The 26429-nt window shown below is 54.3% G+C and overlaps 10 non-coding genes across 10 annotated transcripts; all 10 read left to right on the top strand.

The window, feature by feature from the left end:
• Positions 1-2187: 2187 nt before the first annotated feature.
• Positions 2188-2268, top strand: LOC130847409 (small nucleolar RNA SNORD115). Its single transcript, XR_009052173.1, has one exon. It is a non-coding gene; the product is annotated as a small nucleolar RNA SNORD115 (small nucleolar RNA).
• A 2506-nt stretch (positions 2269-4774) lies between these two features.
• LOC130847408 (small nucleolar RNA SNORD115) lies at positions 4775-4855 on the top strand. The gene has a single exon (XR_009052172.1). It is a non-coding gene; the product is annotated as a small nucleolar RNA SNORD115 (small nucleolar RNA).
• Positions 4856-7361: 2506 nt separating this feature from the next.
• On the top strand, positions 7362-7442 carry LOC130847407 (small nucleolar RNA SNORD115). Its single transcript, XR_009052171.1, has one exon. It is a non-coding gene; the product is annotated as a small nucleolar RNA SNORD115 (small nucleolar RNA).
• Positions 7443-9948: 2506 nt separating this feature from the next.
• On the top strand, positions 9949-10029 carry LOC130847406 (small nucleolar RNA SNORD115). The gene has a single exon (XR_009052170.1). It is a non-coding gene; the product is annotated as a small nucleolar RNA SNORD115 (small nucleolar RNA).
• A 2506-nt stretch (positions 10030-12535) lies between these two features.
• On the top strand, positions 12536-12616 carry LOC130847405 (small nucleolar RNA SNORD115). The gene has a single exon (XR_009052169.1). It is a non-coding gene; the product is annotated as a small nucleolar RNA SNORD115 (small nucleolar RNA).
• A 2506-nt stretch (positions 12617-15122) lies between these two features.
• On the top strand, positions 15123-15203 carry LOC130847404 (small nucleolar RNA SNORD115). The gene has a single exon (XR_009052168.1). It is a non-coding gene; the product is annotated as a small nucleolar RNA SNORD115 (small nucleolar RNA).
• Positions 15204-17709: 2506 nt separating this feature from the next.
• Positions 17710-17790, top strand: LOC130847403 (small nucleolar RNA SNORD115). The gene has a single exon (XR_009052167.1). It is a non-coding gene; the product is annotated as a small nucleolar RNA SNORD115 (small nucleolar RNA).
• A 2506-nt stretch (positions 17791-20296) lies between these two features.
• Positions 20297-20377, top strand: LOC130847402 (small nucleolar RNA SNORD115). Its single transcript, XR_009052166.1, has one exon. It is a non-coding gene; the product is annotated as a small nucleolar RNA SNORD115 (small nucleolar RNA).
• A 2506-nt stretch (positions 20378-22883) lies between these two features.
• LOC130847401 (small nucleolar RNA SNORD115) lies at positions 22884-22964 on the top strand. The gene has a single exon (XR_009052165.1). It is a non-coding gene; the product is annotated as a small nucleolar RNA SNORD115 (small nucleolar RNA).
• Positions 22965-25470: 2506 nt separating this feature from the next.
• On the top strand, positions 25471-25551 carry LOC130847399 (small nucleolar RNA SNORD115). The gene has a single exon (XR_009052163.1). It is a non-coding gene; the product is annotated as a small nucleolar RNA SNORD115 (small nucleolar RNA).
• Positions 25552-26429: the final 878 nt, after the last annotated feature.

Genomic DNA, 26429 nt, shown 5'->3' with positions numbered 1-26429 from the left:
TGAGTGGCTCTTTTGGTTGCTACCGATAGGCCCCAGAGAATTTTGAACTATGGGCTGGCCGCCCTCACAGCAGGCAGTACAGGGTAGTTTTTTGGCAACCTCCTGCCTACCAAGGAGGAATGTCTGCTGCTGCCCCAAATTTATGGGCTCACATCTGGTGCACTCACATGCCTTCATTAGAGCTGTATTCTAGTCAGAGAGCACATCGAGGCAGTGTTTTCTTCCTTGGCCCCAGGCGGAACATCTCTAGAGACCTCTGTGCACCTAGCGCCAGAGTATGATCACCAACTGAGGGAATGGTCCCTTGTGGTGTGTGCTTTATGGCTTCCCAAAACCTGTCAGTAGGGAAGGCTCATGCCCCCTGCCTAGAGATGGTGAGAGGCAGGCAGGAGCTCATCCTCAGGTGCTTGGAGGCAGGATGCTGCTGGTTATTTCAAGGGCTGGAAGCCATGCCGTGGTCTTCAATGGGGTTGTGCCAGGACTCTGTGAGGGATCATGGTGCTTTGTTGGAGCCACTTGATCCGAATGGGGCCTCTGATGGGGTCTGCATGCATACACAGGACCATAGCTTCTCCTGGGTTGGTCGTCCTCTCCGGAAGCCACTGGTTTGTCAGAGAGCCCCCTCCAGAGGAGAAAAGGCTTCTGGGTGTCCATTCCCTCATGAAGGCTTTGCAGAGCCCTTGGGCATCCCGTTATCATGTCCATCGTGAGGCCCTGTTGACCTGAAGGGGAGGGGTGGTCCCGGGATGTGGGCTGAGGAGGGTGTAGCTGCATGGCTGTTGTTTGGTGGCCTTGCACGGGCCACAGTAGGGAATGCTGCCACAGAAGAAATTGGCCCTGTTTGGGAATCTCTGTGGTCCCCAAGGAGGAATGCTTGACATGGCTCCCCATCCACCAGATCGGAATGCGGGCCTTGAAATTCAACTCGATTGACCTGAAGTGTAGTAAGAGTGAGCATGGAGGCACCATTTCATTACGTGTTACCCTGGGAAGCAACCACGCAGATCTCTGTGCATGTCGAGGCAGAGCACGAGGATGGACTGAGCTTATGGTCAGTTGTGGGGTGTGCTTGAGTGACTTCCAAGAAGTGTTGGTTGGGAGGATGTGGGGCCAGGCCTGGAGGTGGTGAGAGGCAACAAGGACCCTTCATCAGCGACTTGGCAGCTAGATGCTCTTGGCTCTTGTGAGAGCTGAAGGGCTGGTCCCTTGCTGGAATGGGGTTTCCCAGGTCTCTGTGAGGGATCATGGGCCCTCAGATAGGCCAGTTTTCTCAGACAGGCCCTTTCATGGGTTCTGCATACAGATAAAGGCCTGTGGCATCTCTTGGGCTGGCCTTCCTCTACGGGAGCCACTGCCTACCAAGAGAGCTCCCTCCAGCTCCTGTGAATGTCCACTGTGTGGGACATAAAGGCCTCATTGTCTGGGTGTTGTGCACATGGACAAGCCGAGTGTGACATCGGCCAGCACACGCTTGCCCACACCAGGGTCGGGCCCAGAGGAATGTCTCCATTCCCCCCAGAAACACCCCCAGTGTTTTCCCCACCAAGCAGACCTGGTGCCAGGCCTTGTGCTGCCTGGAGGATCCATGAGGCTAGTCCTTCCCTGGGGAGACATATACGTACTGGTTATTTCATCTGCCCCTGACACAGTATTAAGGTACATAAGATGGCATTGATCCACCTGTCCACTCATGCCTTCATCTTTGTAAGTATGGATGGATGGAGGGAGTGAGCCAAGGACGAGGGTCAAAGGGGAGGGAGCTAGAGCATTCTGGAGGAAGGGAGGCAGGAAGGAAGCTATGTAGGGAGCTGTTTGTATGCGTTTCAGCTATGTGTTCCTGTCTCTGCGTGGAGGTACATTTGGGCCCTATGTTCCTGGATGTATTGCTGCAGGTATTTCTTGTAGCATCATTCGATGCATGAGCGTGTGGCACACACGTGCCCCAATGCATCTAGCATGGAGTTGGAGTTCTCACAGCTGTCCTTCTCACCTCTTGGCAGCCATCGTCCCCAGAGAAATGAAGATCTGTGTTTGGCCTATGTTCCCTAGGGCAATCACCATGAGCCTTGGCCCAGCACGTGGATTCGACAGAATGGCACATCCCTTCAGGCATCCTTCTTTCCAGGAAGCATCTGAGGTAAGCCTTCACATGTGGCAGGGCGCAGGTGAGTGAAGAGGGCCTCAGTTGGGTCGATGATGAGAACTCATATGGTCCTGAAGAGAGCTGATGACCAAAAAATCATGCTCAATAGGATTACGCTGAGGCCTAACAGAGGGATCCAGGGGCAGGATGGCCTGCATTTTTGGTCCATTGCAGAGCCCTGGGTGTGGGTGTGTGTGTGGGTTTGGGTGTGGGTGTTGGAGCAGCCTCTCGCTCGAGGAAATCCCTTGAGACTCCTCCCAGTGTAGATGGCTTCCACATATCCAAGATGTGTTGCCACCTTTGGTTTTCTATCCTGCTCCCTAGTGCCAGGGCCCACATGTTCTGAGGCCATGGGTGGAGTCTTTCCTTAAGCCTTTCTGCTTTGAATTTTGTGTTTCAGGCCAAGCCTTGGCATGGACTCACCACAGCGAGAAGGTTTCGCAGTGAGTGGCTCTTTTGGTTGCTACTGATAGGCCCCAGAGAATTTTGAACTATGGGCTGGCCGCCCTCACAGCAGCCAGTACAGGGTAGTCTTTTGGCAACCTCCTGCCTACCGAGGAGGAATGTCTGCTGCTGCCCCAAATTTATGGGCTCACATCTGGTGCACTCACATGCCTTCATTAGAGCTGTATTCTAGTCAGAGAGCACATCGAGGCAGTGTTTTCTTCCTTGGCCCCAGGCGGAACATCTCTAGAGACCTCTGTGCACCTAGCGCCAGAGTATGATCACCAACTGAGGGAATGGTCCCTTGTGGTGTGTGCTTTATGGCTTCCCAAAACCTGTCAGCAGGGAAGGCTCATGCCCCCTGCCTAGAGATGGTGAGAGGAAGGCAGGAGACCATCCTCAGGTGCTTGGAGGCAGGATGCTGCTGGTTATTTCAAGGGCTGGAAGCCATGCCCTGGTCTTCAGTGGGGTTGTGCCAGGACTCTGTGAGGGATCATGGTGCTTTGTTGGAGCCACTTGATCCGAATGGGGCCTCTGATGGGGTCTGCATGCATACACAGGACCATAGCTTCTCCTGGGTTGGTCGTCCTCTCCGGAAGCCACTGGTTTGTCAGAGAGCCCCCTCCAGAGGAGAAAAGGCTTCTGGGTGTCCATTCCCCCATGAAGGCTTTGCAGAGCCCTTGGGCATCCCGTTATCATGTCCATCGTGAGGCCCTGTTGACCTGAAGGGGAGGGGTGGTCCCGGGATGTGGGCTGAGGAGGGTGTAGCTGCATGGCTGTTGTTTGGTGGCCTTGCACGGGCCACAGTAGGGAATGCTGCCACAGAAGAAATTGGCCCTGTTTGGGAATCTCTGTGGTCCCCAAGGAGGAATGCTTGACATGGCTCCCCATCCACCAGATCGGAATGCGGGCCTTGAAATTCAACTCGATTGACCTGAAGTGTAGTAAGACTGACAATGGAGGCACCATTTCATGACGTGTTGCCCTGGGGAGCAACCACGCAGATCTCTGTGCATGTCGAGGCAGAGCACGAGGATGGACTGAGCTTATGGTCAGTTGTGGGGTGTGCTTGAGTGACTTCCAAGAAGTGTTGGTTGGGAGGATGTGGGGCCAGGCCTGGAGGTGGTGAGAGGCAACAAGGACCCTTCATCAGGGACTTGGCAGCTAGATGCTCTTGGCTCTTGTGAGAGCTGAAGGGCTGGTCCCTTGCTGGAATGGGGTTTCCCAGGTCTCTGAGAGGGATCATGGGCCCTCAGATAGGCCAGTTTTCTCAGACAGGCCCTTTCATGGGTTCTGCATACAGATACAGGCCTGTGGCATCTCTTGGGCTGGCCTTCCTCTACGGGAGCCACTGCCTACCAAGAGAGCTCCCTCCAGCTCCTGTGAATGTCCACTGTGTGGGACATAAAGGCCTCATTGTCTGGGTGTTGTGCACATGGACAAGCCGAGTGTGACATCGGCCAGCACACACTTGCCCACACCAGGGTCGGGCCCAGAGGAATGTCTCCATTCCCCCCAGAAACACCCCCAGGGTTTTCCCCACCAAGCAGACCTGGTGCCAGGCCTTGTGCTGCCTGGAGGATCCATGAGGCTAGTCCTTCCCTGGGGAGACATATACGTACTGGTTATTTCATCTGCCCCTGACACAGTATTAAGGTACATAAGATGGCATTGATCCACCTGTCCACTCATGCCTTCATCTTTGTAAGTATGGATGGATGGAGGGAGTGAGCCAAGGACGAGGGTCAAAGGGGAGGGAGCTAGAGCATTCTGGAGGAAGGGAGGCAGGAAGGAAGCTATGTAGGGAGCTGTTTGTATGCGTTTCAGCTATGTGTTCCTGTCTCTGCGTGGAGGTACATTTGGGCCCTATGTTCCTGGATGTATTGCTGCAGGTATTTCTTGTAGCATCATTCGATGCATGAGCGTGTGGCACACACGTGCCCCAATGCATCTAGCATGGAGTTGGAGTTCTCACAGCTGTCCTTCTCACCTCTTGGCAGCCATCGTCCCCAGAGAAATGAAGATCTGTGTTTGGCCTATGTTCCCTAGGGCAATCACCATGAGCCTTGGCCCAGCACGTGGATTCGACAGAATGGCACATCCCTTCAGGCATCCTTCTTTCCAGGAAGCATCTGAGGTAAGCCTTCACATGTGGCAGGGCGCAGGTGAGTGAAGAGGGCCTCAGTTGGGTCGATGATGAGAACTCATATGGTCCTGAAGAGAGCTGATGACCAAAAAATCATGCTCAATAGGATTACGCTGAGGCCTAACAGAGGGATCCAGGGGCAGGATGGCCTGCATTTTTGGTCCATTGCAGAGCCCTGGGTGTGGGTGTGTGTGTGGGTTTGGGTGTGGGTGTTGGAGCAGCCTCTCGCTCGAGGAAATCCCTTGAGACTCCTCCCAGTGTAGATGGCTTCCACATATCCAAGATGTGTTGCCACCTTTGGTTTTCTATCCTGCTCCCTAGTGCCAGGGCCCACATGTTCTGAGGCCATGGGTGGAGTCTTTCCTTAAGCCTTTCTGCTTTGAATTTTGTGTTTCAGGCCAAGCCTTGGCATGGACTCACCACAGCCAGAAGGTTTCGCAGTGAGTGGCTCTTTTGGTTGCTACTGATAGGCCCCAGAGAATTTTGAACTATGGGCTGGCCGCCCTCACAGCAGCCAGTACAGGGTAGTCTTTTGGCAACCTCCTGCCTACCGAGGAGGAATGTCTGCTGCTGCCCCAAATTTATGGGCTCACATCTGGTGCACTCACATGCCTTCATTAGAGCTGTATTCTAGTCAGAGAGCACATCGAGGCAGTGTTTTCTTCCTTGGCCCCAGGCGGAACATCTCTAGAGACCTCTGTGCACCTAGCGCCAGAGTATGATCACCAACTGAGGGAATGGTCCCTTGTGGTGTGTGCTTTATGGCTTCCCAAAACCTGTCAGCAGGGAAGGCTCATGCCCCCTGCCTAGAGATGGTGAGAGGAAGGCAGGAGACCATCCTCAGGTGCTTGGAGGCAGGATGCTGCTGGTTATTTCAAGGGCTGGAAGCCATGCCCTGGTCTTCAGTGGGGTTGTGCCAGGACTCTGTGAGGGATCATGGTGCTTTGTTGGAGCCACTTGATCCGAATGGGGCCTCTGATGGGGTCTGCATGCATACACAGGACCATAGCTTCTCCTGGGTTGGTCGTCCTCTCCGGAAGCCACTGGTTTGTCAGAGAGCCCCCTCCAGAGGAGAAAAGGCTTCTGGGTGTCCATTCCCCCATGAAGGCTTTGCAGAGCCCTTGGGCATCCCGTTATCATGTCCATCGTGAGGCCCTGTTGACCTGAAGGGGAGGGGTGGTCCCGGGATGTGGGCTGAGGAGGGTGTAGCTGCATGGCTGTTGTTTGGTGGCCTTGCACGGGCCACAGTAGGGAATGCTGCCACAGAAGAAATTGGCCCTGTTTGGGAATCTCTGTGGTCCCCAAGGAGGAATGCTTGACATGGCTCCCCATCCACCAGATCGGAATGCGGGCCTTGAAATTCAACTCGATTGACCTGAAGTGTAGTAAGACTGACCATGGAGGCACCATTTCATGACGTGTTGCCCTGGGGAGCAACCACGCAGATCTCTGTGCATGTCGAGGCAGAGCACGAGGATGGACTGAGCTTATGGTCAGTTGTGGGGTGTGCTTGAGTGACTTCCAAGAAGTGTTGGTTGGGAGGATGTGGGGCCAGGCCTGGAGGTGGTGAGAGGCAACAAGGACCCTTCATCAGGGACTTGGCAGCTAGATGCTCTTGGCTCTTGTGAGAGCTGAAGGGCTGGTCCCTTGCTGGAATGGGGTTTCCCAGGTCTCTGAGAGGGATCATGGGCCCTCAGATAGGCCAGTTTTCTCAGACAGGCCCTTTCATGGGTTCTGCATACAGATACAGGCCTGTGGCATCTCTTGGGCTGGCCTTCCTCTACGGGAGCCACTGCCTACCAAGAGAGCTCCCTCCAGCTCCTGTGAATGTCCACTGTGTGGGACATAAAGGCCTCATTGTCTGGGTGTTGTGCACATGGACAAGCCGAGTGTGACATCGGCCAGCACACACTTGCCCACACCAGGGTCGGGCCCAGAGGAATGTCTCCATTCCCCCCAGAAACACCCCCAGTGTTTTCCCCACCAAGCAGACCTGGTGCCAGGCCTTGTGCTGCCTGGAGGATCCATGAGGCTAGTCCTTCCCTGGGGAGACATATACGTACTGGTTATTTCATCTGCCCCTGACACAGTATTAAGGTACATAAGATGGCATTGATCCACCTGTCCACTCATGCCTTCATCTTTGTAAGTATGGATGGATGGAGGGAGTGAGCCAAGGACGAGGGTCAAAGGGGAGGGAGCTAGAGCATTCTGGAGGAAGGGAGGCAGGAAGGAAGCTATGTAGGGAGCTGTTTGTATGCGTTTCAGCTATGTGTTCCTGTCTCTGCGTGGAGGTACATTTGGGCCCTATGTTCCTGGATGTATTGCTGCAGGTATTTCTTGTAGCATCATTCGATGCATGAGCGTGTGGCACACACGTGCCCCAATGCATCTAGCATGGAGTTGGAGTTCTCACAGCTGTCCTTCTCACCTCTTGGCAGCCATCGTCCCCAGAGAAATGAAGATCTGTGTTTGGCCTATGTTCCCTAGGGCAATCACCATGAGCCTTGGCCCAGCACGTGGATTCGACAGAATGGCACATCCCTTCAGGCATCCTTCTTTCCAGGAAGCATCTGAGGTAAGCCTTCACATGTGGCAGGGCGCAGGTGAGTGAAGAGGGCCTCAGTTGGGTCGATGATGAGAACTCATATGGTCCTGAAGAGAGCTGATGACCAAAAAATCATGCTCAATAGGATTACGCTGAGGCCTAACAGAGGGATCCAGGGGCAGGATGGCCTGCATTTTTGGTCCATTGCAGAGCCCTGGGTGTGGGTGTGTGTGTGGGTTTGGGTGTGGGTGTTGGAGCAGCCTCTCGCTCGAGGAAATCCCTTGAGACTCCTCCCAGTGTAGATGGCTTTCACATATCCAAGATGTGTTGCCACCTTTGGTTTTCTATCCTGCTCCCTAGTGCCAGGGCCCACATGTTCTGAGGCCATGGGTGGAGTCTTTCCTTAAGCCTTTCTGCTTTGAATTTTGTGTTTCAGGCCAAATCTTGGAATGGACTCACCACAGCCAGAAGGTTTCGCAGTGAGTGGCTCTTTTGGTTGCTACCGATAGGCCCCAGAGAATTTTGAACTATGGGCTGGCCGCCCTCACAGCAGGCAGTACAGGGTAGTCTTTTGGCAACCTCCTGCCTACCGAGGAGGAATGTCTGCTGCTGCCCCAAATTTATGGGCTCACATCTGGTGCACTCACATGCCTTCATTAGAGCTGTATTCTAGTCAGAGAGCACATCGAGGCAGTGTTTTCTTCCTTGGCCCCAGGCGGAACATCTCTAGAGACCTCTGTGCACCTAGCGCCAGAGTATGATCACCAACTGAGGGAATGGTCCCTTGTGGTGTGTGCTTTATGGCTTCCCAAAACCTGTCAGCAGGGAAGGCTCATGCCCCCTGCCTAGAGATGGTGAGAGGCAGGCAGGAGCCCATCCTCAGGTGCTTGGAGGCAGGATGCTGCTGGTTATTTCAAGGGCTGGAAGCCATGCCCTGGTCTTCAGTGGGGTTGTGCCAGGACTCTGTGAGGGATCATGGTGCTTTGTTGGAGCCACTTGATCCGAATGGGGCCTCTGATGGGGTCTGCATGCATACACAGGACCATAGCTTCTCCTGGGTTGGTCGTCCTCTCCGGAAGCCACTGGTTTGTCAGAGAGCCCCCTCCAGAGGAGAAAAGGCTTCTGGGTGTCCATTCCCCCATGAAGGCTTTGCAGAGCCCTTGGGCATCCCGTTATCATGTCCATCGTGAGGCCCTGTTGACCTGAAGAGGAGGGGTGGTCCCGGGATGTGGGCTGAGGAGGGTGTAGCTGCATGGCTGTTGTTTGGTGGCCTTGCACGGGCCACAGTAGGGAATGCTGCCACAGAAGAAATTGGCCCTGTTTGGGAATCTCTGTGGTCCCCAAGGAGGAATGCTTGACATGGCTCCCCATCCACCAGATCGGAATGCGGGCCTTGAAATTCAACTCGATTGACCTGAAGTGTAGTAAGACTGACAATGGAGGCACCATTTCATGACGTGTTGCCCTGGGGAGCAACCACGCAGATCTCTGTGCATGTCGAGGCAGAGCACGAGGATGGACTGAGCTTATGGTCAGTTGTGGGGTGTGCTTGAGTGACTTCCAAGAAGTGTTGGTTGGGAGGATGTGGGGCCAGGCCTGGAGGTGGTGAGAGGCAACAAGGACCCTTCATCAGGGACTTGGCAGCTAGATGCTCTTGGCTCTTGTGAGAGCTGAAGGGCTGGTCCCTTGCTGGAATGGGGTTTCCCAGGTCTCTGAGAGGGATCATGGGCCCTCAGATAGGCCAGTTTTCTCAGACAGGCCCTTTCATGGGTTCTGCATACAGATACAGGCCTGTGGCATCTCTTGGGCTGGCCTTCCTCTACGGGAGCCACTGCCTACCAAGAGAGCTCCCTCCAGCTCCTGTGAATGTCCACTGTGTGGGACATAAAGGCCTCATTGTCTGGGTGTTGTGCACATGGACAAGCCGAGTGTGACATCGGCCAGCACACACTTGCCCACACCAGGGTCGGGCCCAGAGGAATGTCTCCATTCCCCCCAGAAACACCCCCAGTGTTTTCCCCACCAAGCAGACCTGGTGCCAGGCCTTGTGCTGCCTGGAGGATCCATGAGGCTAGTCCTTCCCTGGGGAGACATATACGTACTGGTTATTTCATCTGCCCCTGACACAGTATTAAGGTACATAAGATGGCATTGATCCACCTGTCCACTCATGCCTTCATCTTTGTAAGTATGGATGGATGGAGGGAGTGAGCCAAGGACGAGGGTCAAAGGGGAGGGAGCTAGAGCATTCTGGAGGAAGGGAGGCAGGAAGGAAGCTATGTAGGGAGCTGTTTGTATGCGTTTCAGCTATGTGTTCCTGTCTCTGCGTGGAGGTACATTTGGGCCCTATGTTCCTGGATGTATTGCTGCAGGTATTTCTTGTAGCATCATTCGATGCATGAGCGTGTGGCACACACGTGCCCCAATGCATCTAGCATGGAGTTGGAGTTCTCACAGCTGTCCTTCTCACCTCTTGGCAGCCATCGTCCCCAGAGAAATGAAGATCTGTGTTTGGCCTATGTTCCCTAGGGCAATCACCATGAGCCTTGGCCCAGCACGTGGATTCGACAGAATGGCACATCCCTTCAGGCATCCTTCTTTCCAGGAAGCATCTGAGGTAAGCCTTCACATGTGGCAGGGCGCAGGTGAGTGAAGAGGGCCTCAGTTGGGTCGATGATGAGAACTCATATGGTCCTGAAGAGAGCTGATGACCAAAAAATCATGCTCAATAGGATTACGCTGAGGCCTAACAGAGGGATCCAGGGGCAGGATGGCCTGCATTTTTGGTCCATTGCAGAGCCCTGGGTGTGGGTGTGTGTGTGGGTTTGGGTGTGGGTGTTGGAGCAGCCTCTCGCTCGAGGAAATCCCTTGAGACTCCTCCCAGTGTAGATGGCTTTCACATATCCAAGATGTGTTGCCACCTTTGGTTTTCTATCCTGCTCCCTAGTGCCAGGGCCCACATGTTCTGAGGCCATGGGTGGAGTCTTTCCTTAAGCCTTTCTGCTTTGAATTTTGTGTTTCAGGCCAAATCTTGGAATGGACTCACCACAGCCAGAAGGTTTCGCAGTGAGTGGCTCTTTTGGTTGCTACCGATAGGCCCCAGAGAATTTTGAACTATGGGCTGGCCGCCCTCACAGCAGGCAGTACAGGGTAGTCTTTTGGCAACCTCCTGCCTACCGAGGAGGAATGTCTGCTGCTGCCCCAAATTTATGGGCTCACATCTGGTGCACTCACATGCCTTCATTAGAGCTGTATTCTAGTCAGAGAGCACATCGAGGCAGTGTTTTCTTCCTTGGCCCCAGGCGGAACATCTCTAGAGACCTCTGTGCACCTAGCGCCAGAGTATGATCACCAACTGAGGGAATGGTCCCTTGTGGTGTGTGCTTTATGGCTTCCCAAAACCTGTCAGCAGGGAAGGCTCATGCCCCCTGCCTAGAGATGGTGAGAGGCAGGCAGGAGCCCATCCTCAGGTGCTTGGAGGCAGGATGCTGCTGGTTATTTCAAGGGCTGGAAGCCATGCCCTGGTCTTCAGTGGGGTTGTGCCAGGACTCTGTGAGGGATCATGGTGCTTTGTTGGAGCCACTTGATCCGAATGGGGCCTCTGATGGGGTCTGCATGCATACACAGGACCATAGCTTCTCCTGGGTTGGTCGTCCTCTCCGGAAGCCACTGGTTTGTCAGAGAGCCCCCTCCAGAGGAGAAAAGGCTTCTGGGTGTCCATTCCCCCATGAAGGCTTTGCAGAGCCCTTGGGCATCCCGTTATCATGTCCATCGTGAGGCCCTGTTGACCTGAAGGGGAGGGGTGGTCCCGGGATGTGGGCTGAGGAGGGTGTAGCTGCATGGCTGTTGTTTGGTGGCCTTGCACGGGCCACAGTAGGGAATGCTGCCACAGAAGAAATTGGCCCTGTTTGGGAATCTCTGTGGTCTCCAAGGAGGAATGCTTGACATGGCTCCCCATCCACCAGATTGGAATGCAGGCCTTGAAATTCAACTCGATTGACCTGAAGTGTAGTAAGACTGACCATGGAGGCACCATTTCATGACGTGTTGCCCTGGGGAGCAACCATGCAGATCTCTGTGCATGTCGAGGCAGAGCACGAGGATGGACTGAGCTTATGGTCAGTTGTGGGGTGTGCTTGAGTGACTTCCAAGAAGTGTTGGTTGGGAGGATGTGGGGCCAGGCCTGGAGGTGGTGAGAGGCAACAAGGACCCTTGATCAGGGACTTGGCAGCTAGATGCTCTTGGCTCTTGTGAGAGCTGAAGGGCTGGTCCCTTGCTGGAATGGGGTTTCCCAGGTCTCTGTGAGGGATCATGGGCCCTCAGATAGGCCAGTTTACTCAGACAGGCCCTTTCATGGGTTCTGCATACAGATACAGGCCTGTGGCATCTCTTGGGCTGGCCTTCCTCTACGGGAGCCACTGCCTACCAAGAGAGCTCCCTCCAGCTCCTGTGAATGTCCACTGTGTGGGACATAAAGGCCTCATTGTCTGGGTGTTGTGCACATGGACAAGCCGAGTGTGACATCAGCCAGCACACGCTTGCCCACACCAGGGTCGGGCCCAGAGGAATGTCTCCATTCCCCCCAGAAACACCCCCAGTGTTTTCCCCACCAAGCAGACCTGGTGCCAGGCCTTGTGCTGCCTGGAAGATCCATGAGGCTAGTCCTTCCCTGGGGAGACATATACGTACTGGTTATTTCATCTGCCCCTGACATAGTATTAAGGTACATAAGATGGCATTGATCCACCTGTCCACTCATGCCTTCATCTTTGTAAGTATGGATGGATGGAGGGAGTGAGCCAAGGACGAGGGTCAAAGGGGAGGGAGCTAGAGCATTCTGGAGGAAGGGAGGCAGGAAGGAAGCTATGTAGGGAGCTGTTTGTATGCGTTTCAGCTATGTGTTCCTGTCTCTGCGTGGAGGTACATTTGGGCCCTATGTTCCTGGATGTATTGCTGCAGGTATTTCTTGTAGCATCATTCGATGCATGAGCGTGTGGCACACACGTCCCCCAATGCATCTAGCATGGAGTTGGAGTTCTCACAGCTGTCCTTCTCACCTCTTGGCAGCCATCGTCCCCAGAGAAATGAAGATCTGTGTTTGGCCTATGTTCCCTAGGGCAATCACCATGAGCCTTGGCCCAGCACGTGGATTCGACAGAATGGCACATCCCTTCAGGCATCCTTCTTTCCAGGAAGCATCTGAGGTAAGCCTTCACATGTGGCAGGGCGCAGGTGAGTGAGGAGGGCCTCAGTTGGGTCGATGATGAGAACTCATATGGTCCTGAAGAGAGCTGATGACCAAAAAATCATGCTCAATAGGATTACGCTGAGGCCTAACAGAGGGATCCAGGGGCAGGATGGCCTGCATTTTTGGTCCATTGCAGAGCCCTGGGTGTGGGTGTGTGTGTGGGTTTGGGTGTGGGTGTTGGAGCAGCCTCTCGCTCGAGGAAATCCCTTGAGACTCCTCCCAGTGTAGATGGCTTCCACATATCCAAGATGTGTTGCCACCTTTGGTTTTCTATCCTGCTCCATAGTGCCAGGGCCCACATGTTCTGAAGCCATGGGTGGAGTCTTTCCTTAAGCCTTTCTGCTTTGAATTTTGTGTTTCAGGCCAAGCCTTGGAATGGACTCACCACAGCCAGAATGTTCCGCAGTGAGTGGCTCTTTTGGTTGCTACTGATAGGCCCCAGAGAATTTTGAACTATGGGCTGGCCGCCCTCACAGCAGGCAGTACAGGGTAGTCTTTTGGCAACCTCCTGCCTACCAAGGAGGAATGTCTGCTGCTGCCCCAAATGTATGGGCTCACATCTGGTGCACTCACATGCCTTCATTAGAGCTGTATTCTAGTCAGAGAGCACATCGAGGCAGTGTTTTCTTCCTTGGCCCCAGGCGGAACATCTCTAGAGACCTCTGTGCACCTAGCGCCAGAGTATGATCACCCACTGAGGGAATGGTCCCTTGTGGTGTGTGCTTTATGGCTTCCCAAAACCTGTCAGTAGGGAAGGCTCATGCCCCCTGCCTAGAGATGGTGAGAGGCAGGCAGGAGCCCATCCTCAGGTGCTTGGAGGCAGGATGCTGCTGGTTATTTCAAGGGCTGGAAGCCATGCTGTGGTCTTCAATGGGGTTGTGCCAGGACTCTGTGAGGGATCATGGTGCTTTGTTGGAGCCACTTGATCCGAATGGGGCCTCTGATGGGGTCTGCATGCATACACAGGACCATAGCTTCTCCTGGGTTGGTCGTCCTCTCCGGAAGCCACTGGTTTGTCAGAGAGCCCCCTCCAGAGGAGAAAAGGCTTCTGGGTGTCCATTCCCCCATGAAGGCTTTGCAGAGCCCTTGGGCATCCCGTTATCATGTCCATCGTGAGGCCCTGTTGACCTGAAGGGGAGGGGTGGTCCCGGGATGTGGGCTGAGGAGGGCGTAGCTGCATGGCTGTTGTTTGGTGGCCTTGCACGGGCCACAGTAGGGAATGCTGCCACAGAAGAAATTGGCCCTGTTTGGGAATCTCTGTGGTCCCCAAGGAGGAATGCTTGACATGGCTCCCCATCCACCAGATCGGAATGCAGGCCTTGAAATTCAACTCGATTGACCTGAAGTGTAGTAAGACTGACCATGGAGGCACCATTTCATGACGTGTTGCCCTGGGGAGCAACCACGCAGATCTCTGTGCATGTCGAGGCAGAGCACGAGGATGGACTGAGCTTATGGTCAGTTGTGGGGTGTGCTTGAGTGACTTCCAAGAAGTGTTGGTTGGGAGGATGTGGGGCCAGGCCTGGAGGTGGGGAGAGGCAACAAGGACCCTTCATCAGGGACTTGGCAGCTAGATGCTCTTGGCTCTTGTGAGAGCTGAAGGGCTGGTCCCTTGCTGGAATGGGGTTTCCCAGGTCTCTGTGAGGGATCATGGGCCCTCAGATAGGCCAGTTTACTCAGACAGGCCCTTTCATGGGTTCTGCATACAGATACAGGCCTGTGGCATCTCTTGGGCTGGCCTTCCTCTACGGGAGCCACTGCCTACCAAGAGAGCTCCCTCCAGCTCCTGTGAATGTCCACTGTGTGGGACATAAAGGCCTCATTGTCTGGGTGTTGTGCACATGGACAAGCCGAGTGTGACATCGGCCAGCACACGCTTGCCCACACCAGGGTCGGGCCCAGAGGAATGTCTCCATTCCCCCCAGAAACACCCCCAGTGTTTTCCCCACCAAGCAGACCTGGTGCCAGGCCTTGTGCTGCCTGGAGGATCCATGAGGCTAGTCCTTCCCTGGGGAGACATATACGTACTGGTTATTTCATCTGCCCCTGACACAGTATTAAGGTACATAAGATGGCATTGATCCACCTGTCCACTCATGCCTTCATCTTTGTAAGTATGGATGGATGGAGGGAGTGAGCCAAGGACGAGGGTCAAAGGGGAGGGAGCTAGAGCATTCTGGAGGAAGGGAGGCAGGAAGGAAGCTATGTAGGGAGCTGTTTGTATGCGTTTCAGCTATGTGTTCCTGTCTCTGCGTGGAGGTACATTTGGGCCCTATGTTCCTGGATGTATTGCTGCAGGTATTTCTTGTAGCATCATTCGATGCATGAGCGTGTGGCACACACGTGCCCCAATGCATCTAGCATGGAGTTGGAGTTCTCACAGCTGTCCTTCTCACCTCTTGGCAGCCATCGTCCCCAGAGAAATGAAGATCTGTGTTTGGCCTATGTTCCCTAGGGCAATCACCATGAGCCTTGGCCCAGCACGTGGATTCGACAGAATGGCACATCCCTTCAGGCATCCTTCTTTCCAGGAAGCATCTGAGGTAAGCCTTCACATGTGGCAGGGCGCAGGTGAGTGAGGAGGGCCTCAGTTGGGTCGATGATGAGAACTCATATGGTCCTGAAGAGAGCTGATGACCAAAAAATCATGCTCAATAGGATTACGCTGAGGCCTAACAGAGGGATCCAGGGGCAGGATGGCCTGCATTTTTGGTCCATTGCAGAGCCCTGGGTGTGGGTGTGTGTGTGGGTTTGGGTGTGGGTGTTGGAGCAGCCTCTCGCTCGAGGAAATCCCTTGAGACTCCTCCCAGTGTAGATGGCTTCCACATATCCAAGATGTGTTGCCACCTTTGGTTTTCTATCCTGCTCCATAGTGCCAGGGCCCACATGTTCTGAAGCCATGGGTGGAGTCTTTCCTTAAGCCTTTCTGCTTTGAATTTTGTGTTTCAGGCCAAGCCTTGGAATGGACTCACCACAGCCAGAATGTTCCGCAGTGAGTGGCTCTTTTGGTTGCTACTGATAGGCCCCAGAGAATTTTGAACTATGGGCTGGCCGCCCTCACAGCAGGCAGTACAGGGTAGTCTTTTGGCAACCTCCTGCCTACCAAGGAGGAATGTCTGCTGCTGCCCCAAATTTATGGGCTCACATCTGGTGCACTCACATGCCTTCATTAGAGCTGTATTCTAGTCAGAGAGCACATCGAGGCAGTGTTTTCTTCCTTGGCCCCAGGCGGAACATCTCTAGAGACCTCTGTGCACCTAGTGCCAGAGTATGATCACCAACTGAGGGAATGGTCCCTTGTGGTGTGTGCTTTATGGCTTCCCAAAACCTGTCAGTAGGGAAGGCTCATGCCCCCTGCCTAGAGATGGTGAGAGGCAGGCAGGAGCCCATCCTCAGGTGCTTGGAGGCAGGATGCTGCTGGTTATTTCAAGGGCTGGAAGCCATGCCGTGGTCTTCAATGGGGTTGTGCCAGGACTCTGTGAGGGATCATGGTGCTTTGTTGGAGCCACTTGATCCGAATGGGGCCTCTGATGGGGTCTGCATGCATACACAGGACCATAGCTTCTCCTGGGTTGGTCGTCCTCTCCCGAAGCCACTGGTTTGTCAGAGAGCCCCCTCCAGAGGAGAAAAGGCTTCTGGGTGTCCATTCCCCCATGAAGGCTTTGCAGAGCCCTTGGGCATCCCGTTATCATGTCCATCGTGAGGCCCTGTTGACCTGAAGGGGAGGGGTGGTCCCGGGATGTGGGCTGAGGAGGGCGTAGCTGCATGGCTGTTGTTTGGTGGCCTTGCACGGGCCACAGTAGGGAATGCTGCCACAGAAGAAATTGGCCCTGTTTGGGAATCTCTGTGGTCCCCAAGGAGGAATGCTTGACATGGCTCCCCATCCACCAGATCGGAATGCAGGCCTTGAAATTCAACTCGATTGACCTGAAGTGTAGTAAGACTGACCATGGAGGCACCATTTCATGACGTGTTGCCCTGGGGAGCAACCACGCAGATCTCTGTGCATGTCGAGGCAGAGCACGAGGATGGACTGAGCTTATGGTCAGTTGTGGGGTGTGCTTGAGTGACTTCCAAGAAGTGTTGGTTGGGAGGATGTGGGGCCAGGCCTGGAGGTGGGGAGAGGCAACAAGGACCCTTGATCAGGGACTTGGCAGCTAGATGCTCTTGGCTCTTGTGAGAGCTGAAGGGCTGGTCCCTTGCTGGAATGGGGTTTCCCAGGTCTCTGTGAGGGATCATGGGCCCTCAGATAGGCCAGTTTACTCAGACAGGCCCTTTCATGGGTTCTGCATACAGATACAGGCCTGTGGCATCTCTTGGGCTGGCCTTCCTCTACGGGAGCCACTGCCTACCAAGAGAGCTCCCTCCAGCTCCTGTGAATGTCCACTGTGTGGGACATAAAGGCCTCATTGTCTGGGTGTTGTGCACATGGACAAGCCGAGTGTGACATCGGCCAGCACACGCTTGCCCACACCAGGGTCGGGCCCAGAGGAATGTCTCCATTCCCCCCAGAAACACCCCCAGTGTTTTCCCCACCAAGCAGACCTGGTGCCAGGCCTTGTGCTGCCTGGAGGATCCATGAGGCTAGTCCTTCCCTGGGGAGACATATACGTACTGGTTATTTCATCTGCCCCTGACACAGTATTAAGGTACATAAGATGGCATTGATCCACCTGTCCACTCATGCCTTCATCTTTGTAAGTATGGATGGATGGAGGGAGTGAGCCAAGGACGAGGGTCAAAGGGGAGGGAGCTAGAGCATTCTGGAGGAAGGGAGGCAGGAAGGAAGCTATGTAGGGAGCTGTTTGTATGCGTTTCAGCTATGTGTTCCTGTCTCTGCGTGGAGGTACATTTGGGCCCTATATTCCTGGATGTATTGCTGCAGGTATTTCTTGTAGCATCATTCGATGCATGAGCGTGTGGCACACACGTGCCCCAATGCATCTAGCATGGAGTTGGAGTTCTCACAGCTGTCCTTCTCACCTCTTGGCAGCCATCGTCCCCAGAGAAATGAAGATCTGTGTTTGGCCTATGTTCCCTAGGGCAATCACCATGAGCCTTGGCCCAGCACGTGGATTCGACAGAATGGCACATCCCTTCAGGCATCCTTCTTTCCAGGAAGCATCTGAGGTAAGCCTTCACATGTGGCAGGGCGCAGGTGAGTGAGGAGGGCCTCAGTTGGGTCGATGATGAGAACTCATATGGTCCTGAAGAGAGCTGATGACCAAAAAATCATGCTCAATAGGATTACGCTGAGGCCTAACAGAGGGATCCAGGGGCAGGATGGCCTGCATTTTTGGTCCATTGCAGAGCCCTGGGTGTGGGTGTGTGTGTGGGTTTGGGTGTGGGTGTTGGAGCAGCCTCTCGCTCGAGGAAATCCCTTGAGACTCCTCCCAGTGTAGATGGCTTCCACATATCCAAGATGTGTTGCCACCTTTGGTTTTCTATCCTGCTCCATAGTGCCAGGGCCCACATGTTCTGAAGCCATGGGTGGAGTCTTTCCTTAAGCCTTTCTGCTTTGAATTTTGTGTTTCAGGCCAAGCCTTGGAATGGACTCACCACAGCCAGAATGTTCCGCAGTGAGTGGCTCTTTTGGTTGCTACTGATAGGCCCCAGAGAATTTTGAACTATGGGCTGGCCGCCCTCACAGCAGGCAGTACAGGGTAGTCTTTTGGCAACCTCCTGCCTACCAAGGAGGAATGTCTGCTGCTGCCCCAAATTTATGGGCTCACATCTGGTGCACTCACATGCCTTCATTAGAGCTGTATTCTAGTCAGAGAGCACATCGAGGCAGTGTTTTCTTCCTTGGCCCCAGGCGGAACATCTCTAGAGACCTCTGTGCACCTAGCGCCAGAGTATGATCACCCACTGAGGGAATGGTCCCTTGTGGTGTGTGCTTTATGGCTTCCCAAAACCTGTCAGTAGGGAAGGCTCATGCCCCCTGCCTAGAGATGGTGAGAGGCAGGCAGGAGCCCATCCTCAGGTGCTTGGAGGCAGGATGCTGCTGGTTATTTCAAGGGCTGGAAGCCATGCCGTGGTCTTCAATGGGGTTGTGCCAGGACTCTGTGAGGGATCATGGTGCTTTGTTGGAGCCACTTGATCCGAATGGGGCCTCTGATGGGGTCTGCATGCATACACAGGACCATAGCTTCTCCTGGGTTGGTCGTCCTCTCCGGAAGCCACTGGTTTGTCAGAGAGCCCCCTCCAGAGGAGAAAAGGCTTCTGGGTGTCCATTCCCCCATGAAGGCTTTGCAGAGCCCTTGGGCATCCCGTTATCATGTCCATCGTGAGGCCCTGTTGACCTGAAGGGGAGGGGTGGTCCCGGGATGTGGGCTGAGGAGGGCGTAGCTGCATGGCTGTTGTTTGGTGGCCTTGCACGGGCCACAGTAGGGAATGCTGCCACAGAAGAAATTGGCCCTGTTTGGGAATCTCTGTGGTCCCCAAGGAGGAATGCTTGACATGGCTCCCCATCCACCAGATCGGAATGCAGGCCTTGAAATTCAACTCGATTGACCTGAAGTGTAGTAAGACTGACCATGGAGGCACCATTTCATGACGTGTTGCCCTGGGGAGCAACCACGCAGATCTCTGTGCATGTCGAGGCAGAGCACGAGGATGGACTGAGCTTATGGTCAGTTGTGGGGTGTGCTTGAGTGACTTCCAAGAAGTGTTGGTTGGGAGGATGTGGGGCCAGGCCTGGAGGTGGGGAGAGGCAACAAGGACCCTTGATCAGGGACTTGGCAGCTAGATGCTCTTGGCTCTTGTGAGAGCTGAAGGGCTGGTCCCTTGCTGGAATGGGGTTTCCCAGGTCTCTGTGAGGGATCATGGGCCCTCAGATAGGCCAGTTTACTCAGACAGGCCCTTTCATGGGTTCTGCATACAGATACAGGCCTGTGGCATCTCTTGGGCTGGCCTTCCTCTACGGGAGCCACTGCCTACCAAGAGAGCTCCCTCCAGCTCCTGTGAATGTCCACTGTGTGGGACATAAAGGCCTCATTGTCTGGGTGTTGTGCACATGGACAAGCCGAGTGTGACATCGGCCAGCACACGCTTGCCCACACCAGGGTCGGGCCCAGAGGAATGTCTCCATTCCCCCCAGAAACACCCCCAGTGTTTTCCCCACCAAGCAGACCTGGTGCCAGGCCTTGTGCTGCCTGGAGGATCCATGAGGCTAGTCCTTCCCTGGGGAGACATATACGTACTGGTTATTTCATCTGCCCCTGACACAGTATTAAGGTACATAAGATGGCATTGATCCACCTGTCCACTCATGCCTTCATCTTTGTAAGTATGGATGGATGGAGGGAGTGAGCCAAGGACGAGGGTCAAAGGGGAGGGAGCTAGAGCATTCTGGAGGAAGGGAGGCAGGAAGGAAGCTATGTAGGGAGCTGTTTGTATGCGTTTCAGCTATGTGTTCCTGTCTCTGCGTGGAGGTACATTTGGGCCCTATGTTCCTGGATGTATTGCTGCAGGTATTTCTTGTAGCATCATTCGATGCATGAGCGTGTGGCACACACGTGCCCCAATGCATCTAGCATGGAGTTGGAGTTCTCACAGCTGTCCTTCTCACCTCTTGGCAGCCATCGTCCCCAGAGAAATGAAGATCTGTGTTTGGCCTATGTTCCCTAGGGCAATCACCATGAGCCTTGGCCCAGCACGTGGATTCGACAGAATGGCACATCCCTTCAGGCATCCTTCTTTCCAGGAAGCATCTGAGGTAAGCCTTCACATGTGGCAGGGCGCAGGTGAGTGAGGAGGGCCTCAGTTGGGTCGATGATGAGAACTCATATGGTCCTGAAGAGAGCTGATGACCAAAAAATCATGCTCAATAGGATTACGCTGAGGCCTAACAGAGGGATCCAGGGGCAGGATGGCCTGCATTTTTGGTCCATTGCAGAGCCCTGGGTGTGGGTGTGTGTGTGGGTTTGGGTGTGGGTGTTGGAGCAGCCTCTCGCTCGAGGAAATCCCTTGAGACTCCTCCCAGTGTAGATGGCTTCCACATATCCAAGATGTGTTGCCACCTTTGGTTTTCTATCCTGCTCCATAGTGCCAGGGCCCACATGTTCTGAAGCCATGGGTGGAGTCTTTCCTTAAGCCTTTCTGCTTTGAATTTTGTGTTTCAGGCCAAGCCTTGGAATGGACTCACCACAGCCAGAATGTTCCGCAGTGAGTGGCTCTTTTGGTTGCTACTGATAGGCCCCAGAGAATTTTGAACTATGGGCTGGCCGCCCTCACAGCAGGCAGTACAGGGTAGTCTTTTGGCAACCTCCTGCCTACCAAGGAGGAATGTCTGCTGCTGCCCCAAATTTATGGGCTCACATCTGGTGCACTCACATGCCTTCATTAGAGCTGTATTCTAGTCAGAGAGCACATCGAGGCAGTGTTTTCTTCCTTGGCCCCAGGCGGAACATCTCTAGAGACCTCTGTGCACCTAGTGCCAGAGTATGATCACCAACTGAGGGAATGGTCCCTTGTGGTGTGTGCTTTATGGCTTCCCAAAACCTGTCAGTAGGGAAGGCTCATGCCCCCTGCCTAGAGATGGTGAGAGGCAGGCAGGAGCCCATCCTCAGGTGCTTGGAGGCAGGATGCTGCTGGTTATTTCAAGGGCTGGAAGCCATGCCGTGGTCTTCAATGGGGTTGTGCCAGGACTCTGTGAGGGATCATGGTGCTTTGTTGGAGCCACTTGATCCGAATGGGGCCTCTGATGGGGTCTGCATGCATACACAGGACCATAGCTTCTCCTGGGTTGGTCGTCCTCTCCGGAAGCCACTGGTTTGTCAGAGAGCCCCCTCCAGAGGAGAAAAGGCTTCTGGGTGTCCATTCCCCCATGAAGGCTTTGCAGAGCCCTTGGGCATCCCGTTATCATGTCCATCGTGAGGCCCTGTTGACCTGAAGGGGAGGGGTGGTCCCGGGATGTGGGCTGAGGAGGGCGTAGCTGCATGGCTGTTGTTTGGTGGCCTTGCACGGGCCACAGTAGGGAATGCTGCCACAGAAGAAATTGGCCCTGTTTGGGAATCTCTGTGGTCCCCAAGGAGGAATGCTTGACATGGCTCCCCATCCACCAGATCGGAATGCAGGCCTTGAAATTCAACTCGATTGACCTGAAGTGTAGTAAGACTGACCATGGAGGCACCATTTCATGACGTGTTGCCCTGGGGAGCAACCACGCAGATCGCTGTGCATGTCGAGGCAGAGCACGAGGATGGACTGAGCTTATGGTCAGTTGTGGGGTGTGCTTGAGTGACTTCCAAGAAGTGTTGGTTGGGAGGATGTGGGGCCAGGCCTGGAGGTGGGGAGAGGCAACAAGGACCCTTGATCAGGGACTTGGCAGCTAGATGCTCTTGGCTCTTGTGAGAGCTGAAGGGCTGGTCCCTTGCTGGAATGGGGTTTCCCAGGTCTCTGTGAGGGATCATGGGCCCTCAGATAGGCCAGTTTACTCAGACAGGCCCTTTCATGGGTTCTGCATACAGATACAGGCCTGTGGCATCTCTTGGGCTGGCCTTCCTCTACGGGAGCCACTGCCTACCAAGAGAGCTCCCTCCAGCTCCTGTGAATGTCCACTGTGTGGGACATAAAGGCCTCATTGTCTGGGTGTTGTGCACATGGACAAGCCGAGTGTGACATCGGCCAGCACACGCTTGCCCACACCAGGGTCGGGCCCAGAGGAATGTCTCCATTCCCCACAGAAACACCCCCAGGGTTTTCCCCACCAAGCAGACCTGGTGCCAGGCCTTGTGCTGCCTGGAGGATCCATGAGGCTAGTCCTTCCCTGGGGAGACATATACGTACTGGTTATTTCATCTGCCCCTGACACAGTATTAAGGTACATAAGATGGCATTGATCCACCTGTCCACTCATGCCTTCATCTTTGTAAGTATGGATGGATGGAGGGAGTGAGCCAAGGACGAGGGTCAAAGGGGAGGGAGCTAGAGCATTCTGGAGGAAGGGAGGCAGGAAGGAAGCTATGTAGGGAGCTGTTTGTATGCGTTTCAGCTATGTGTTCCTGTCTCTGCGTGGAGGTACATTTGGGCCCTATGTTCCTGGATGTATTGCTGCAGGTATTTCTTGTAGCATCATTCGATGCATGAGCGTGTGGCACACACGTGCCCCAATGCATCTAGCATGGAGTTGGAGTTCTCACAGCTGTCCTTCTCACCTCTTGGCAGCCATCGTCCCCAGAGAAATGAAGATCTGTGTTTGGCCTATGTTCCCTAGGGCAATCACCATGAGCCTTGGCCCAGCACGTGGATTCGACAGAATGGCACATCCCTTCAGGCATCCTTCTTTCCAGGAAGCATCTGAGGTAAGCCTTCACATGTGGCAGGGCGCAGGTGAGTGAGGAGGGCCTCAGTTGGGTCGATGATGAGAACTCATATGGTCCTGAAGAGAGCTGATGACCAAAAAATCATGCTCAATAGGATTACGCTGAGGCCTAACAGAGGGATCCAGGGGCAGGATGGCCTGCATTTTTGGTCCATTGCAGAGCCCTGGGTGTGGGTGTGTGTGTGGGTTTGGGTGTGGGTGTTGGAGCAGCCTCTCGCTCGAGGAAATCCCTTGAGACTCCTCCCAGTGTAGATGGCTTCCACATATCCAAGATGTGTTGCCACCTTTGGTTTTCTATCCTGCTCCATAGTGCCAGGGCCCACATGTTCTGAAGCCATGGGTGGAGTCTTTCCTTAAGCCTTTCTGCTTTGAATTTTGTGTTTCAGGCCAAGCCTTGGAATGGACTCACCACAGCCAGAATGTTCCGCAGTGAGTGGCTCTTTTGGTTGCTACTGATAGGCCCCAGAGAATTTTGAACTATGGGCTGGCCGCCCTCACAGCAGGCAGTACAGGGTAGTCTTTTGGCAACCTCCTGCCTACCAAGGAGGAATGTCTGCTGCTGCCCCAAATTTATGGGCTCACATCTGGTGCACTCACATGCCTTCATTAGAGCTGTATTCTAGTCAGAGAGCACATCGAGGCAGTGTTTTCTTCCTTGGCCCCAGGCGGAACATCTCTAGAGACCTCTGTGCACCTAGCGCCAGAGTATGATCACCAACTGAGGGAATGGTCCCTTGTGGTGTGTGCTTTATGGCTTCCCAAAACCTGTCAGTAGGGAAGGCTCATGCCCCCTGCCTAGAGATGGTGAGAGGCAGGCAGGAGCCCATCCTCAGGTGCTTGGAGGCAGGATGCTGCTGGTTATTTCAAGGGCTGGAAGCCATGCCATGGTCTTCAATGGGGTTGTGCCAGGACTCTGTGAGGGATCATGGTGCTTTGTTGGAGCCACTTGATCCGAATGGGGCCTCTGATGGGGTCTGCATGCATACACAGGACCATAGCTTCTCCTGGGTTGGTCGTCCTCTCCGGAAGCCACTGGTTTGTCAGAGAGCCCCCTCCAGAGGAGAAAAGGCTTCTGGGTGTCCATTCCCCCATGAAGGCTTTGCAGAGCCCTTGGGCATCCCGTTATCATGTCCATCGTGAGGCCCTGTTGACCTGAAGGGGAGGGGTGGTCCCGGGATGTGGGCTGAGGAGGGCGTAGCTGCATGGCTGTTGTTTGGTGGCCTTGCACGGGCCACAGTAGGGAATGCTGCCACAGAAGAAATTGGCCCTGTTTGGGAATCTCTGTGGTCCCCAAGGAGGAATGCTTGACATGGCTCCCCATCCACCAGATCGGAATGCAGGCCTTGAAATTCAACTCGATTGACCTGAAGTGTAGTAAGACTGACCATGGAGGCACCATTTCATGACGTGTTGCCCTGGGGAGCAACCACGCAGATCTCTGTGCATGTCGAGGCAGAGCACGAGGATGGACTGAGCTTATGGTCAGTTGTGGGGTGTGCTTGAGTGACTTCCAAGAAGTGTTGGTTGGGAGGATGTGGGGCCAGGCCTGGAGGTGGGGAGAGGCAACAAGGACCCTTGATCAGGGACTTGGCAGCTAGATGCTCTTGGCTCTTGTGAGAGCTGAAGGGCTGGTCCCTTGCTGGAATGGGGTTTCCCAGGTCTCTGTGAGGGATCATGGGCCCTCAGATAGGCCAGTTTACTCAGACAGGCCCTTTCATGGGTTCTGCATACAGATACAGGCCTGTGGCATCTCTTGGGCTGGCCTTCCTCTACGGGAGCCACTGCCTACCAAGAGAGCTCCCTCCAGCTCCTGTGAATGTCCACTGTGTGGGACATAAAGGCCTCATTGTCTGGGTGTTGTGCACATGGACAAGCCGAGTGTGACATCGGCCAGCACACGCTTGCCCACACCAGGGTCGGGCCCAGAGGAATGTCTCCATTCCCCCCAGAAACACCCCCAGTGTTTTCCCCACCAAGCAGACCTGGTGCCAGGCCTTGTGCTGCCTGGAGGATCCATGAGGCTAGTCCTTCCCTGGGGAGACATATACGTACTGGTTATTTCATCTGCCCCTGACACAGTATTAAGGTACATAAGATGGCATTGATCCACCTGTCCACTCATGCCTTCATCTTTGTAAGTATGGATGGATGGAGGGAGTGAGCCAAGGACGAGGGTCAAAGGGGAGGGAGCTAGAGCATTCTGGAGGAAGGGAGGCAGGAAGGAAGCTATGTAGGGAGCTGTTTGTATGCGTTTCAGCTATGTGTTCCTGTCTCTGCGTGGAGGTACATTTGGGCCCTATGTTCCTGGATGTATTGCTGCAGGTATTTCTTGTAGCATCATTCGATGCATGAGCGTGTGGCACACACGTGCCCCAATGCATCTAGCATGGAGTTGGAGTTCTCACAGCTGTCCTTCTCACCTCTTGGCAGCCATCGTCCCCAGAGAAATGAAGATCTGTGTTTGGCCTATGTTCCCTAGGGCAATCACCATGAGCCTTGGCCCAGCACGTGGATTCGACAGAATGGCACATCCCTTCAGGCATCCTTCTTTCCAGGAAGCATCTGAGGTAAGCCTTCACATGTGGCAGGGCGCAGGTGAGTGAAGAGGGCCTCAGTTGGGTCGATGATGAGAACTCATATGGTCCTGAAGAGAGCTGATGACCAAAAAATCATGCTCAATAGGATTACGCTGAGGCCTAACAGAGGGATCCAGGGGCAGGATGGCCTGCATTTTTGGTCCATTGCAGAGCCCTGGGTGTGGGTGTGTGTGTGGGTTTGGGTGTGGGTGTTGGAGCAGCCTCTCGCTCGAGGAAATCCCTTGAGACTCCTCCCAGTGTAGATGGCTTCCACATATCCAAGATGTGTTGCCACCTTTGGTTTTCTATCCTGCTCCATAGTGCCAGGGCCCACATGTTCTGAAGCCATGGGTGGAGTCTTTCCTTAAGCCTTTCTGCTTTGAATTTTGTGTTTCAGGCCAAGCCTTGGAATGGACTCACCACAGCCAGAATGTTCCGCAGTGATTAGCTCTTTTGGTTGCTACCGATAGGCCCCAGAGAATTTTGAACTATGGGCTGGCCGCCCTCACAGCAGGCAGTACAGGGTAGTCTTTTGGCAACCTCCTGCCTACCAAGGAGGAATGTCTGCTGCTGCCCCAAATTTATGGGCTCACATCTGGTGCACTCACATGCCTTCATTAGAGCTGTATTCTAGTCAGAGGGCACATCGAGGCAGTGTTTTCTTCCTTGGCCCCAGGCGGAACATCTCTAGAGACCTCTGTGCACCTAGCGCCAGAGTATGATCACCAACTGAGGGAATGGTCCCTTGTGGTGTGTGCTTTATGGCTTCCCAAAACCTGTCAGTAGGGAAGGCTCATGCCCCCTGCCTAGAGATGGTGAGAGGCAGGCAGGAGCCCATCCTCAGGTGCTTGGAGGCAGGATGCTGCTGGTTATTTCAAGGGCTGGAAGCCATGCCGTGGTCTTCAATGGGGTTGTGCCAGGACTCTGTGAGGGATCATGGTGCTTTGTTGGAGCCACTTGATCCGAATGGGGCCTCTGATGGGGTCTGCATGCATACACA

This window comes from Hippopotamus amphibius, chromosome 2, assembly GCF_030028045.1.
Source record: "Hippopotamus amphibius kiboko isolate mHipAmp2 chromosome 2, mHipAmp2.hap2, whole genome shotgun sequence".
NCBI classification, from domain to species: domain Eukaryota; kingdom Metazoa; phylum Chordata; class Mammalia; order Artiodactyla; family Hippopotamidae; genus Hippopotamus; species Hippopotamus amphibius.
The sequence above is the reverse complement of the archived record's forward strand: the minus strand, read 5'-3'. Positions and strand labels throughout refer to the sequence as shown.